Below are 13,515 nucleotides of genomic sequence, written 5' to 3' on the forward strand. Positions count from 1 at the left end.
GAAGCCATTCGTGTGTTACACCTCGACGTCCGTTTCCTGCTCCTACCCTGCTCTTCAATCCCCAACTCTAGGGCCGTAATCAGGAACCAGGGTTATATGCCATCCAAGATATAATAAGCTGTTTCCTTATTTAATAAGTGCGACTCTCCACTTAACACACATACAGATGAGGTCTCTGCTTCTGGCTACAGGCATGGGAACAGACCTGTAGCACACACAGGTGAGAACACAAGCCAATAGCCCAGCAAGAAGCTAGTGTGTATTTATGTGTTCCAAAGGCAGAAGCGACTGAGAAGGTTCTTTTTTTTTTTTTTTTTTTTTTTTTTTTTTTTTTTTTTAAGAACTCTTAATATAGCCTGCGAAGTTTGGAATGTGCCAGTTGTTCAATTTCCATTGTTATTTACCAAAGTGAAGCTTTGAATTAAGGGGAGATGTGCCATCTGCCTACCCCACGCTAATGCTTGGTTTTATTCCCAAGCATATCCACCACTGGCTTGGCATTTCAACTAACTAAAGCACTTTTCTCATTAGGCTGTGTCTGTGTCTACAAAAGGCCATTTTTCCTGCTTGCTCATTTGAATATTCCTGTCCTTTCGGTCTCCCATTACTGGATTTGAGGCTTTCTATGTAAAATTTTGGCCAGTTTGATAAACAGCTCTTTTTTTCTAGTACCTCGTGTACACGCTCTACCTTTGACACCTCTTTTTCTAGTGACTTAGTCAATCAAATCTTTCACTTATTGAGTTTTATTTACTATTTACATTCAGTGCCTATTTTCTGTGGATGCAAAGGGCACATATAATTCTTTCAGGAGAGAGAACACAACATGATATCTGTTTTCAACTCAATTTTAGTTAAAATAAAAACTAAGTATGGTGGTCTAAAGCTAGTCTGTTTTAAAATTTCTAAATGCCGGGGTATGTTGATAATGTGTTTATTCATCCAGTCAGTTATTCAGTGAGCATTTATTGAGTGTTGTGGGTATACTCAGCAGTCTGAGGCTCATTGGCAATAGAAACTTAAGAAAACCATGCATGGTGCCTGGGCTGAATGAGGTTGCAGCAAGTGGGCGCCACAGCATGCTGGGCCTGCTTGAGGAACCTGAGCGCCATGTAGAAGCTTAGTATGTATGAATGGTTTCTAACCCGCCCTGCTTTGCTGAGCAGCAAACGTGTTATAATAGGTATTTGAGTGACTCGAAGTAAAGTACAATGGACAACGCAAGCAAATGAGAACCACCAACTTTTATTAAAAGGGTAAGGAAGGTACATCTAGGCAAGTTAGAATTGGATAGAACCTACAAGTCTGACTCAGAATACAACGCTTGAGGAATCTAACTGGGAATGTTTCTTTAAAACAACATCAGGGGCAGAAAGAAGCAGGCTGATGTGTCTCAGGCAGGGTGGGGGTGGGGACTGGTAGACTGTGACAGAAGCAAAGTCAAGGTGTGGGGGACAGAGAACACACACAGTCCAGCCTAGAACGAGCAAATGGTTGTGGTGATGACACAGCAGCTGGAGACTAGAATTTCTTATCCCAGGCATGAGGAGGCCGACATTTTTCCAGGTGATCTTTAAATGAAGAATCAGGGCTTTGTTTTTTTTTGTTTGTTTGTTTTGTTTTTTTGTTTTTTTACATTTAAAAATAGTAACGAATGTCCATAGAACATTATTACGTACACTTGGTTTTCCCAAGCACGTCTAATTTAGGGGAACATGGATCTGAGGGGGAAAAGGGAGCGTTTCAGATGATCTGGACAGGTAATCTTGCTTCAGAATTCAAGGATGTTAGTTTGGGGAAAATGTTTACATCTTAATCTACTCAGAGTTTTCTCTTTATAAAGCAAGGCCTGGCCCTAGTAAAAAGTGGAAAATGAAGCCTGCCTCTGGTGCTGTCCTTGCTTCATAATCTTTTCCTTTTCCCTGTCTCGTGCTGATGGCCTCTGCAGTTTGCTGACTGTACCATTATGCTTTATAAGCCAAGAAGGGCAATCTTGAGTGAGTGGAGACCTCAAATGAGTCTTTTTATGTCACTGCGTCAAGTACTTTCTGCGGTCTTAGGAAGCCAGCCGTTCTGGTGTAGGAATTCTTCCATACATCCAGTGATACGGATACATTGGGAGTCCAGTTCTGACAAACTCAGTCAGCTTTGTGGCAACCGCAGGAAGCTTGCATTCCTCAGTTGGCCAGTAAGATTGCCTCAGCAAGTGATTTCATTCCCGGATGCTTTAGAGGCTGGCCTCGATATTTTAGGTTTTCTGGACATCTGTTAGGGTGGCATTCAGTGTGCTTTCCACACATGACTTAGCTGTACAAAAACCTGACCTGACAGGGTGAAGCCCGCGGCTTTCTAATAAATGACAACGTTAATCGGCAAGACAGACCCTAGAGCCGTGTCTTGGGCAGTTGCCTTAAAAAGATCAGAGAAAAATCCTCAGATAAGTTCAGTGATGTTGTTCTATGCTCAGCAGCACAAGGCTGGTGCTTTTCTACGGGTATTTGTAAATAAGCCTTATATTTGTAAAGAAGCATCAAGAAGTAAGTGGGACAGTGTAGAAATTTAAAAGAGGCATTAGCTGGCTGGAAGTAAAGTCCACACAATGAAATGCTAAGTTCTACTTGGTAGAATGTCATTTTCAAAACTGATTATTTTAGTGTAATTTAGACAGACCATAATTTCAGGTGAACCTTTTCTACATGGCGACAGAAATGGTCTCTCATACAGTGAGTTATTAGCTGTCCTGGAAATGAGTAAATATAAAAGATTAAAGGGATAAATTTTTCTTTTATTTATATTTTTAGTGTGTAGGAAAAGGGTCTTTGTATTACATATATGAATCCAAGTGCCAAATAACATATTTAAGTTGCAAATTGCCACAGCACTGTATGATTTCTCCCAGAAGTCGGTAACATCAAACCTCTGAAAACACGCTCTCCAGGGAGTTTGTCCCAAATATAGTTCATCGTTCTGCAGTTTTCATGCTTAAAAATCACTTAAAGTAAATAACTCCTTTCAACCCTTATTTCTATAGTGAAGGTTGCACTGCGCACGCCATGACTAATCTCTGCTGGCAGCAGAAGGTCTAAGCTTGGTCTTTTCTCAATGTATCAAAAGGAGAATGCATAGATTAATTAATAAGAAAGCAGAGATCAAGGAAAAATGTTTTTTTTTTCTCCCTTAAAGGGGAAGATATCTTATGGCCAGTTCATCAGAACCAATCACCAGCAGTTCTGAAAACACAGGACAGAGTGAAAATTACTATTGCACCTTCAGTCAAACACCTTACTTTCTCCTGCACATACTGAGCACCCTGAGCAGGAAGTGTCAGCTTGGCATCTTGTCTCCCTTCCTCCTACTGTTTTCTTTTCTCTCTTGCTCCTTTCCCAGCACACCAGAGCACCACCAGGGAGAATGGCCAGAAATAGCTTTCCCAGTTAAGGGAAAACAAACAAAAACCTAAGGGCTGATGGAATGGCGGGCCAGTGACTGGTCATTGGAGGCAAGCCCACAGAGGACAAGCGTGTGGGAGTGGAAGTGGGCCTGCGTACAGGCTTAGCAGTGGGAACAGTGTGGCGCCTCACGCGGCCTCTGCCTGTTAGCTCAGTGTGGTGCAGCTGAGTGTAAAAAGAATGGGGCCTGTTGGTCTAATTAATTATCCACGCTTCTTCTAGAAGTCATGGCCATCAAGTGCTTCTGAACCATCTGATTCAACAGACTAGAGGGAAGCTTTGCATACCAGTCTGGAGCAAGCCATTGGCGATCCCAAGGTAAAGATGTTTGTATTAGGGGCTCGAGCTGAACCCACATATAATTTCTCGACCACAGTAGGACACATTTTCTGGTTAATGAAGCAGTTCCATTGCCCAGGGCATCTTCCTATCCCCTGTTGTCCCTGACTGCCTGTACCACTTTAAACACATTGCATCTAGGTTTATGCTAGAAGCGAACTGTTCTGTTGAGGCTACTCACATGGGCTTCTTTGGAGTGTCCTTAGGAAGGAGGAAGGTAAGCCAGCCAGCCCGTGCTCCAACACTGGGGGCTGAAGTGGCTGAGAGGACACTAATGCAACATTTTGAGAGGGAAACATGTGTGAACGAGACACTGTGGAGAAAGACCAGCTGCACAGGGACACGGGGGCATGGTTCTTTCATTCCAGTAAAGTTCTCCATTTCTGTGTGTGTGTGTGTGTGTGTGTGTGTGTGTATGCACACAGTCATATTTACAGTTATGTGAAGAATTCCCAAAGAGCACTGGATGGGTCTCTCAATCTCTTTCTTCAAAATTTCCCTGGACCGTGGCAGTAGCTTAAGTACCTGATGACTCCAGAACACATGTTTGTGAGGATAGAGATGTTTTTATAGAACCCCCCAGAGGCTTAGAATGAGAAGCATGGGCTTCAGTTGTCTCTGTGTCACCTGAGACAAGGTCACTTACACTTTCCAAATACATTTTCTACCCCTAAAAGGGTTGTACTGTCTTTTCTACTCACACCATTATAATTTGTTAGAGGAACACATTGGACAATGTAAACAAACGGTCACAACTGCTTTATAGGTATTTTGTGATTTCTATTCCTCAAGTGTGGCTAATTAAATACAGAATCTAGTTGTATAGATTTATGTCATGGTGGTCCATCTTTTAATGTTCAAAGCATTGTTACCAATGTTTTCTATACATATACATGTAGATGTAGTACCCCAGGAATATAAATTTCTCAAATGAATCTGGTAAGGCAAAATTATATTTTGAGGATGGGAAGTTGAAGCAAGTTATCCAGTGCCATGTAGAGCTATGGGAAATCTCATTAAATAGGCCATTATTTACATAGATTCTTCCCAATTGGAGTGGATTGAAAGACTTCCTCATGGCATGTAGATGCAGCTCCCACTTACACGGGCTAAAAAAAGCAAATTGCTATACACAGTGTTTTCTACTTTTCAGTTGTGAAAGCTGCCTATCTAGCAAGCTGAGGCACAACAGGTAAGCCATTCAAACTTCAGATCCATCACAGAAAACGAGGCAACAGCATTGAGTGGCTCCTAAGGGCTTGATTTGGCTGTGAGAAGACTGGAGGAGTATTTCATAAGTGAACGAGTCTGTGCTTTTCACAAGAATGGTATTGGCTTTAGGTATCTCTTGTCTTCTCAGGCAGTTGTTCTCTGTTTGTATGTGTGGACAATCACTCATGTGTCCACGTGTGAGCACTGCTGTACATGAACATGTATGCCTGCATATGTGTTCTAGGTAGATGTCAGAGATGTTGAATGTGTTCCTCGATCACTTTCCAAACTATATTTTAAAATTCTCTCCCTCTCCCTCCCTCCCTCTCATCCTCCCTCTGTGTGTGTGTGTGTGTGTGTGTGTGTGTGTGTGTGTGTGTGTGCGCGCGCGCGCGCACGTGCATGTGCCACAGGGTATGTGTAGAGGCCAGAGGACAATTATGAGGAATCAGTTCCCTTCTTTTACCCTTTGGATTCCAAGAATAAAACTTAGTGTCAGGCTTGGCAGGAAGGGGTCTTACCTGCTGAGCCATCTCACTACTCCCCCTCTTTATTTTTCTTATGAAAAAAAAAAGGTGGTGTGTGTGTGTGTGTGTGTGTGTGTGTGTGTGTGTGTGTGTGTGTGTGTGAATCTGGAGCTCACTAATCATCAAGGTTGGCTAACCAGTGAATGCTAGGGGATCTATCTGTGCAAGCCTGCCACATGATGGGAAATCAGGTTATATTGGTCAGGTGGATGGATGGATGTGTCCATTTATCTCCAGAGTAGAGTCTTTACACTTTGAGATAGCTACTAGGAGTTCATTGGTTGTATTCACTCTCCATGTAATGTAATTGATAGACAAACAGTACGGAGGGTCCTCAGACTATTAAAAGTAGACATAGGACATGATCCAACAATTCCATCTTAGGTACTCCGCTAAAGGAAACCTGTCTGCAACCCACGGTCCATGGCAGTTCTACTTACAGTAGTCAAGACAGAAGCAACACAATCAGTTGTGTCCATCAACTGGTGGATGGACAGAGACAATGTGGTACTTACACACAATGGAATACTATTCGGTCATTAAAAGAGATGAAATTCCATCAGGTGCCAGAACACAGATGGGGACAGAGTCATTATATAAAGTGAAGTACACCAGGACTAGCGACACAGGCTCCACCTCATCTCAGTAAGATGGGAAATATACTAAAGCCAATCACAGAAACTGAGAGTGGAATGGTGTTAGCAGAGGCTAGAATGCTGTTAGCAGAGGCTAGAATGGTGCTAGCAGAGGCTAGAATGGTGCTAGCAGAGGCTAGAATGCTGTTAGCAGAGGCTAGAATGGTGTTAGCAGAGGCTAGAATGGTGTTAGCAGAGGCTAGAATGGTGCTATCAGAGGCTAGAATGGTGTTAGCAGAGGCTAGAATGGTGTTAGCAGAGGCTAGAATGGTGTTAGCAGAGGCTAGAATGCTGTTAGCAGAGGCTAGAATGCTGTTAGCAGAGGCTAGAATGCTGTTAGCAGAGGCTAGAATGGTGCTAGCAGAGGCTAGAATGGTGTTAGCAGAGGCTAGACTGCTGTTAGCAGAGGCTAGAAGGAGCAGTCTGGAGTGGATTGCAGGGTGGATCAGCATGGCATGTGCTGAACTGCAGTTAGGTAGGAATGGGAAGCAATAGCTGACTCTAGATTAAAAACGACCTGTTTGCTTTGAAAGTCAACACTGTAAATCAATGACAAGTAACTGAAGAGGAACATTTAGCCAGATTCAAGGACTTTATAATACATAAATAGATCAAAAAGTTACATTGCCCTATTAATCTATATAATTTTAATGTTAGTATGTATCTGTCGAAAATTAATGTAAATGGAAATGTAATAATTCTAGAGCTGGAGCTGTAGTCCAGCTGGTAGAGTGCCTTTCTAACTGATAGAAAAGTGTGGGTTCTGTCCCGAGAAACGCTGAGCCTGAGTGTGTTGGCACAAGACCAATAGTCTCAATACTCAGGAAGTGGAGGAGTCGTGATCACAGGTTGAAGGTCCGAGAGAGAGAGAGAGACTTGAGAGCCTATCTCAAAGCCAACAGCCCATGCCAGAGCATTGCTAATGCTAAATAAAAATATAAGAGCTGACTAGCGTGACAAGCCTCGGCGCGGTGTGTACCAGCATGTCCACACTTTATTTATATGTGGCTTTAGTACTCCACCTGATGAAGATTATGGTTTTGCTAATATGCTGTTTATGTGTTTAGCTTTTAAACACTTTGATAAACCACATTGTAGTTGAGCAGACAGTAGTATCCAGTTTACACCATGGAAATAAACTTGCCTATGAAGGGCACATATTCTCCTACAACAGAGGGATATCTACTGCTTTGAATGCAAAGTATAAGTTCTGGGTGTCAAAAGACTTGCAGCACCCCCAGTGCCGCAGGAGACCATGGCCTCTTTGTTCTCCCACACCTCACTTACGTGGTTTTCCGGAACATAAAAATGTCTGAAATTTTGGTCTTATGTTTGTCAACTACACTTTTGGCTTTCACATCCATTTACATTATAATTAATTTACATTCTATTTTTCTGAGCGTTAAACTGGAAAGGTGGACCGATCCGTAGGAGACGTTAGGCAGTAGGCATCATTGAGGAAGGAACCCCATTTCCCAGCCAGGCAGGCACTTTCACATTAGAAAAAAATTTTTCGATTGATTTGGAAAACAAAAGCCTGAGTGTTAGTAACACTGGAGGGCATTACTCCAATTCTGGGAGTCTCTTGGATAGTTTCTTAGAAATATATCCTGTCCCTATTTTATCTACAACGTGAATTAGTTTTCCCTGGGCAACGGGAACTTCCTCTATGTACTAAGATGAGGCTCTGGCAGGGGCTCGGTTCTAATCACCATGACGATATGCTCCTGGTGGATTTAGTAACTGTCAGAGCAAAGCCCAGGTGTGCTTCCTGCTTAGATTAGAATCAGCCTGTAGAACAGACCGAACCCAGTAAGGCACTAAGGTTTGGGGGCATGGGGGAGAGCACAGACAGCACACTGCCAGTGCCTTCCTCACACCCTCTCTCTGCTGCAGGAGACCCCCATGCATCTGAATGTATTTCTGTGATACCTTTATTTTGACAATTCTCAAACTGCAACATGTTGCACACTAATTGACTACAACTGGTTTTGAGTCATCTTTTAAAAGGTGTAAATTATTGTCTCAAAATGAGCCGACGGAGGTGAAAATGAACGCTAGCATAACGTCTCTAGGATGGCTCTGTTTTAAATAAACACACGTAGATATGAATTCAGTTGTTCTGCTTCGGTTTTCTGGTTGGAGGTTTTACTGCTTTAAAATGGGAAACAAATGTGTGAATCCTATCAAGGGTGTGAAACTCGGCATTTGTACAGACTGGGAGACTTGGTAATAAGGAGAGAGATGGCAGAAATTATTCAAAAGTTTAACAACATTTTAGTTTTAAATGCAAGTATTTCAGGGAGGGCTTTCGAGTCTGCTTGGAGTAATTTTCCTGCAGCTTTTGCTGTTAAAGGGTTAGAGATTTCTAAACAGCCCATAATTGCTGATTTTCTTAAAGTTTTAGAACTGGAAATTGCATCGATTAATACTTTCTGTTTCTAAAGGTGATTATTTGAAGTGCACAAATCTGATAAACCTGTGAGTCTCAACTTAACCCTGCTTAAAGGAGCCTTAACCTCTTATCTCTCTCATGTCAGCGGACAATGGGCCTCAGCTGCAGGGAACGTTTGAGCCTCGTGCCCAGTGTCCAGGCCAGCTGGAGAGCCAGAGCCCTGCTTCCCAGCCAAATAGCTACTTGGCACGGTTGCAGTCCAGGGCAGAGGTTTAACATGGTGCGAATGAGGCTTGGCTTCTGAAGCATCTAGCCCTTTAGGTGGGTGTCACTGGGACTCCAAGACTCTCCTTTTCATTAACTGGCCCCTCACATGGACAGCAATGAAGAGAGAAAACGGCCGACCGCTGAAACAGTTGGTTCCTTTTTTATTATTTGTAATTTTGTCTATTTGCATGAAAGCCTGGTAGCATATGGCCTGATGAATTAAAGAAAAAAACACAAAGCCCTGTGAAGGCTTACTCACTGGCCAGAGCCTCCAGCTCACGCGTGTTATTAGCAGTGGCTAGTGCAACAATTCTACCTGCCGCTCTTTGGACGGTGGGGTCTAAACTGGTGAGGGACTAGGTCTCCGTAGTCTAATAGTGTTCAGCCAATGGCACTGCTTCATTCCTCACAGGAGTCAGAAGTGCTAAGAAGTGGCAACATGTACTATTTCCACAGGAAACGTGATTGGCAAGCCACCCACTCTGTGCCTTACCTAATATTCTACACTAATTGGGTCTGATCGGGCCAGCAGGGGTAGCAAGCAAGAGGGCAGAAGAGCTTGGCTTCCCGTTCACTCAGGCCAATGATATAGAGAGACATTCGGAGGGACGTGCGTTTACACTATGCTTCCACCCTAAAACTGAGTAGCTGTGAGCTGGGATAGAAATAAGCCACTGTGTGTGTGTGTGTGTGTGTGTGTGTGTGTGTGTGTGTGTGCGTGTGTGTGTGCGCGCATTTATTAATTACATACTCAATCTTTTCTAACTGCAGTGTTGATATTGTTCCACATTTTTTTTCAAGCCATCTTCTGCAGCCACCAAGCTGGGAAAAGGGATTTTTTTTTTCCTTATTTGAGAACTAAACCTTTCCTTGTCTGAAACAAACAAACAAAATTAGAATAATTTGGGTCAAAGTTTTATAGTCAAACTGAATCACAACCCTTTCTCTGTTTATGTTTTGTGTGTTAAATTTATAATTCAATTTAGTAAGAATCCATCTAAACAGAAATGATGTAAAGGTTTTCATTAAATGGGCTAGCATAACTGCAAGCAAGCAAGCAAGCACTGGCGTATAAAGAGGGTGGGGTATAAATAAAAGTGGAGGAACACTTAGCCTTGTGCAGTTTCTAGGCCAGAAGGTGGAGTTTTGGTGTAGTTGGGGGTGCTTCAGGGTCACCCATGCTCCTGTGAATAAACTGGCATGTCTTCTGTAGGCAAGTCCAACACATGCACTAGTTTGCCTAGCCGACTTTGGTCTGTCCTTGGCAGCTGTATCTGTTTTGAGTAGGGAGTTGTGTGCATCTCCACAGGAAAAGTTCAGAAGACAGATATAGCTGCAGGTAAAGTACTAACGTACTAAGCTTTTAAAAACGGCACTCCTGCTCCCAGATGAAATGATCCAGTTTACAATAAAGCAAGTGAGGGTTTTTACTTCAATTAAAAAATGAATATAAGTAACCAAAGCTGTTGTTACAAAGAAATCTTGAAGAAGACAGAGGGACCCACATAGAGGTGTGGAGTTTGTGCCAGGCGGGAGGGCAGATTCAGTGCTATTTTCGTTTATTTCTTCCTAAGACACTAAAGATGTCTCCTAGAGCAGGTTTGAGCTGATACTAATCAAACTCAGCAATTCCATGAGAGTAAGACTATAGATACACTAAAAAATGTGCCCACAAGATCAAGCCAGATGAAGTGGCTGCAAGCAGCCTCTAGTGAACTGGGGTTTCCTTCAAATGCTTGTTTGCAACTCTGTGTTCTGGAACCTTATGTGCCAATTGATAATATAGAAAGCTGAAGTGGGAGTAAGTGCATCTTCATCTAGTTTGACCAGACAGGATGTATTAATGAGGGGTACAAACACTCTTCTGAGTTTCAAATGAATTCCCTGTGATATACTTGCTTTAAGGCTCCAGTTTTGACAAACCTAAATTCACATGTTAGACTGGATCTGCTCACATTTTCTCAGGAGTACCAGGCTTACTAGGCAGGATGCTGAAGCAGAAGGCCACTGGTTTAGATTTTCAGTGTGATTCAAGGAAGGACTGAGAACCTAAATCTTAGTGCCCCAAATCCCGTCATTGAGATTGGCACTTAGAATTTTGGAACTGAATGGCGCCTCCTAACCCATTAAGCTTGGCATACTTTTCTCATCTGAATAAGATACATGGCACCCCTCCCTTCATTGAATTAGCAAACCCAAGTAAGAACCAAAGAATGTTCTCACCTTTTCCTGGGTATTTTTGAAGTCTCCAGGTCAAAAAAAAAAAAAAAGTTATCTTTCATAGTTAAAACCATCCTGTCATGAAGGTGTCCATCTTGCTGTGAGGGGGCGCACATAAAAATGCTTGGATAGTTTACAGAGAGGAGGCTGCCAGAGAAGAGTTTTAAGTTGGAAACTAGTTTTTGAAAAGTAAGTATGAGGAAACACACTCAGATGTTCCACTGGGTGTGGAGATTAGTGGAAAAGTTCGTCAGCCCGGCCTTGCCCTGCTGCTGACTTCTCGGTTTGAGTCTTTGGTGACCTGAACGGAGATGTGTTTAATTGCCTGCTTTACAGGAAACCACCTTCCTAACTGCTGCTGTGCTGTCTTCGGCCAACACCCAAAGCCACCGCCAGTATCATGAGGATGAGCCTTCACAAGGTATGTGAGAGAGAAAACAGGACGGAAGGTATCTTCAGGTGGAATCTGGTGGAAGGCATTGGTTCATGACAGGAAGTGCTTTGGCTGCGGGGTGTGTGTCTGTAGGGTGTGGAAGGACATGCAGGCCTGGCCTGTGGCATCATTGAGGGTGGGAGTGTCTTGAGACAGATCCTAGGGTTCCCAAGTGTCCTATGTGAGACAGAAGCAGGTTCTTTTGTCTAGACTGGAGGAAGTGTCTGTGCCTTGAAGGAAGGTTGTCAGAATTTCAAAAGCCTGGTTAGTTTTCAAAGGGCCTTCCTTTCTTATTGTTTCATTTTTAAATTGCATCTTCAAGCCTGAGGTGCAGAAAGTCAAAAGAGAAACTGGCTTTTTATGTACTACCTCACCACATACACAAAGTCAAGACTTTCAAATATGTTGGCAAATAATGTGGTCCTAGCTATTTCCATTCATTTGTAATATAAGATTTTGTTATTTTGAGAGTTTCATACATACAATGTACTTTAACCGTATTTATCCCTGATTCTTCCCCCTAACTTCTCTCAAATCCACTCTACAACACTCCACCACCACTTCCAGCTTCAAGTCCCTTTTGTTGTTGCTTGATTTTTAAAAATTTTTATTGAAAAATAAAATAATTCATATTACTTCTCATTTGCTATCCCATCCCGTGCAGCCTCCCATTCCTCCCTCCCTCCCACTTTCACCCCATTCCCCTTCCCTATGACTGTGACTGAGGGGGACCTCCTCCTCCTGAATATGATGCTAGGGTATCAAGTCTCTTCGTGGTAGTCTGTTATCCTTCCTCCGAGTGCCATTGGGCCTCCTCATCAAGGGGACATGGCCAAATATGGGGCACCAGAGTTCATGTGAAAGTCAGTCCCCAGTCTCCACTTAACTGTGGAGAATGTGCTGTCCCTTGGCTAGATCTGGGTAGGGGTTTGATGATGACTGCATGTATTGTCCTTGGTTGGTGCCTTAGATCAAGCAGAACCCCTGGGCCCAGATCCGCTCATCATAGTGTTCTTCTTGTAGGTTTCTAGGACCCTCTGGATCCTTCTATTTCCCTATCTCCTATATTTTTCCCACCTAGAGTCCCATTAGGATGTCCTCACCTCTATCCCACTTTCCTGGTATGTGAAGACTTTCATGGGACATGCCCCTTGGGCTAGTGTCCAGATATAAGTGAGTATATATCATGTGAGTCTCTCTGCTTCTGGGTTAACTCACTCATTATGATTGTTTCTAGTTCAATCCATTTGTCCACAAGTTTTGAAAATTCCTGTTGCTTCTTTTTTTTTTTTTTTTTTTTGGTTTAAAAGGAATAACTCTTTTTAATGTTAGTAACTAGAGCTTTTACAACATAGAGCAAACAGAAGAATGTTAAGGTTAAAGGCTAGCGCACCGACTGTGAGAAATTGTCAAGAGGCCCCACTCACGTCCTGTATCCCAAGAAGGGAGAGTGGGTGGAGGAAGTGGTGGATCCACTGGGCCCAGCTGGTGAGATTCAGTAAGCGGGTGACAGGGAGACTCCTTAGCTGAGGAGACCTTAAGAGAGGAGCCCCGGGCGGTCCTATGAAGTACTTTATTTTTTTTTCCTTTTTTTATTAATTTATTCTTGTTACATCTCAGTGGTCTGCTGCTTCATTTTTAAAGCCCATATACTCATGGGTGTGGGGCCAGCTACTGCAGTGTGGTCAACCAAGCAGGGGCCACACCCTTAACGAAAACTGACTCCCCCTCCCTCAGAAGCCATTGATTGTCAATAGTTCCTCAGTCAGAGGTGGCAGCTCAGGAGCTCATCTCTCCTCTTACTGGACTGTGGACTGATTTGGGCTGGTCCTTCCCAACCTCTGGCTTTCTCCTGAAAGTGCGCCTGAGGCTTATGGGGAAGGTATTGTCTCACCTGTGGCTGACGTCCGCACACACTTAAGCTCTGCTCTCTGACCAGGTGTTTGTTTCTGACTTAATTACTGTCCACTGCAGTTTGGTGCTAGGCATGGTTATTTTCAACCACAATAACAAGACAATGGCAGAAGTTAGTTTCTGT

At 43.1% G+C, this 13,515-nt stretch overlaps 2 long non-coding RNA genes across 2 annotated transcripts in view; one reads left to right on the forward strand and one right to left on the reverse strand.

Moving 5' to 3' along the window:
- The window catches only part of LOC311606255, a 38,224-nt gene that overhangs the window by 23,071 nt on the left and 1,638 nt on the right, over positions 1-13,515 (forward strand). Inside the window, exons 2-3 of the long non-coding RNA XR_014782273.1 lie at positions 3,672-3,767; positions 11,381-12,598. This is a non-coding gene — a long non-coding RNA (uncharacterized lncRNA). The remainder of the gene's footprint in view (positions 1-3,671; positions 3,768-11,380; positions 12,599-13,515) is intronic.
- LOC311606256 overlaps positions 1-13,515 on the reverse strand; it is a 58,276-nt gene that overhangs the window by 23,014 nt on the left and 21,747 nt on the right. The gene's annotated exons all lie outside the window — the stretch shown is intronic.

Source organism: Acomys minous, assembly GCF_964271855.1.
Source record: "Acomys minous genome assembly, chromosome: 10".
NCBI lineage: Eukaryota > Metazoa > Chordata > Mammalia > Rodentia > Muridae > Acomys > Acomys minous.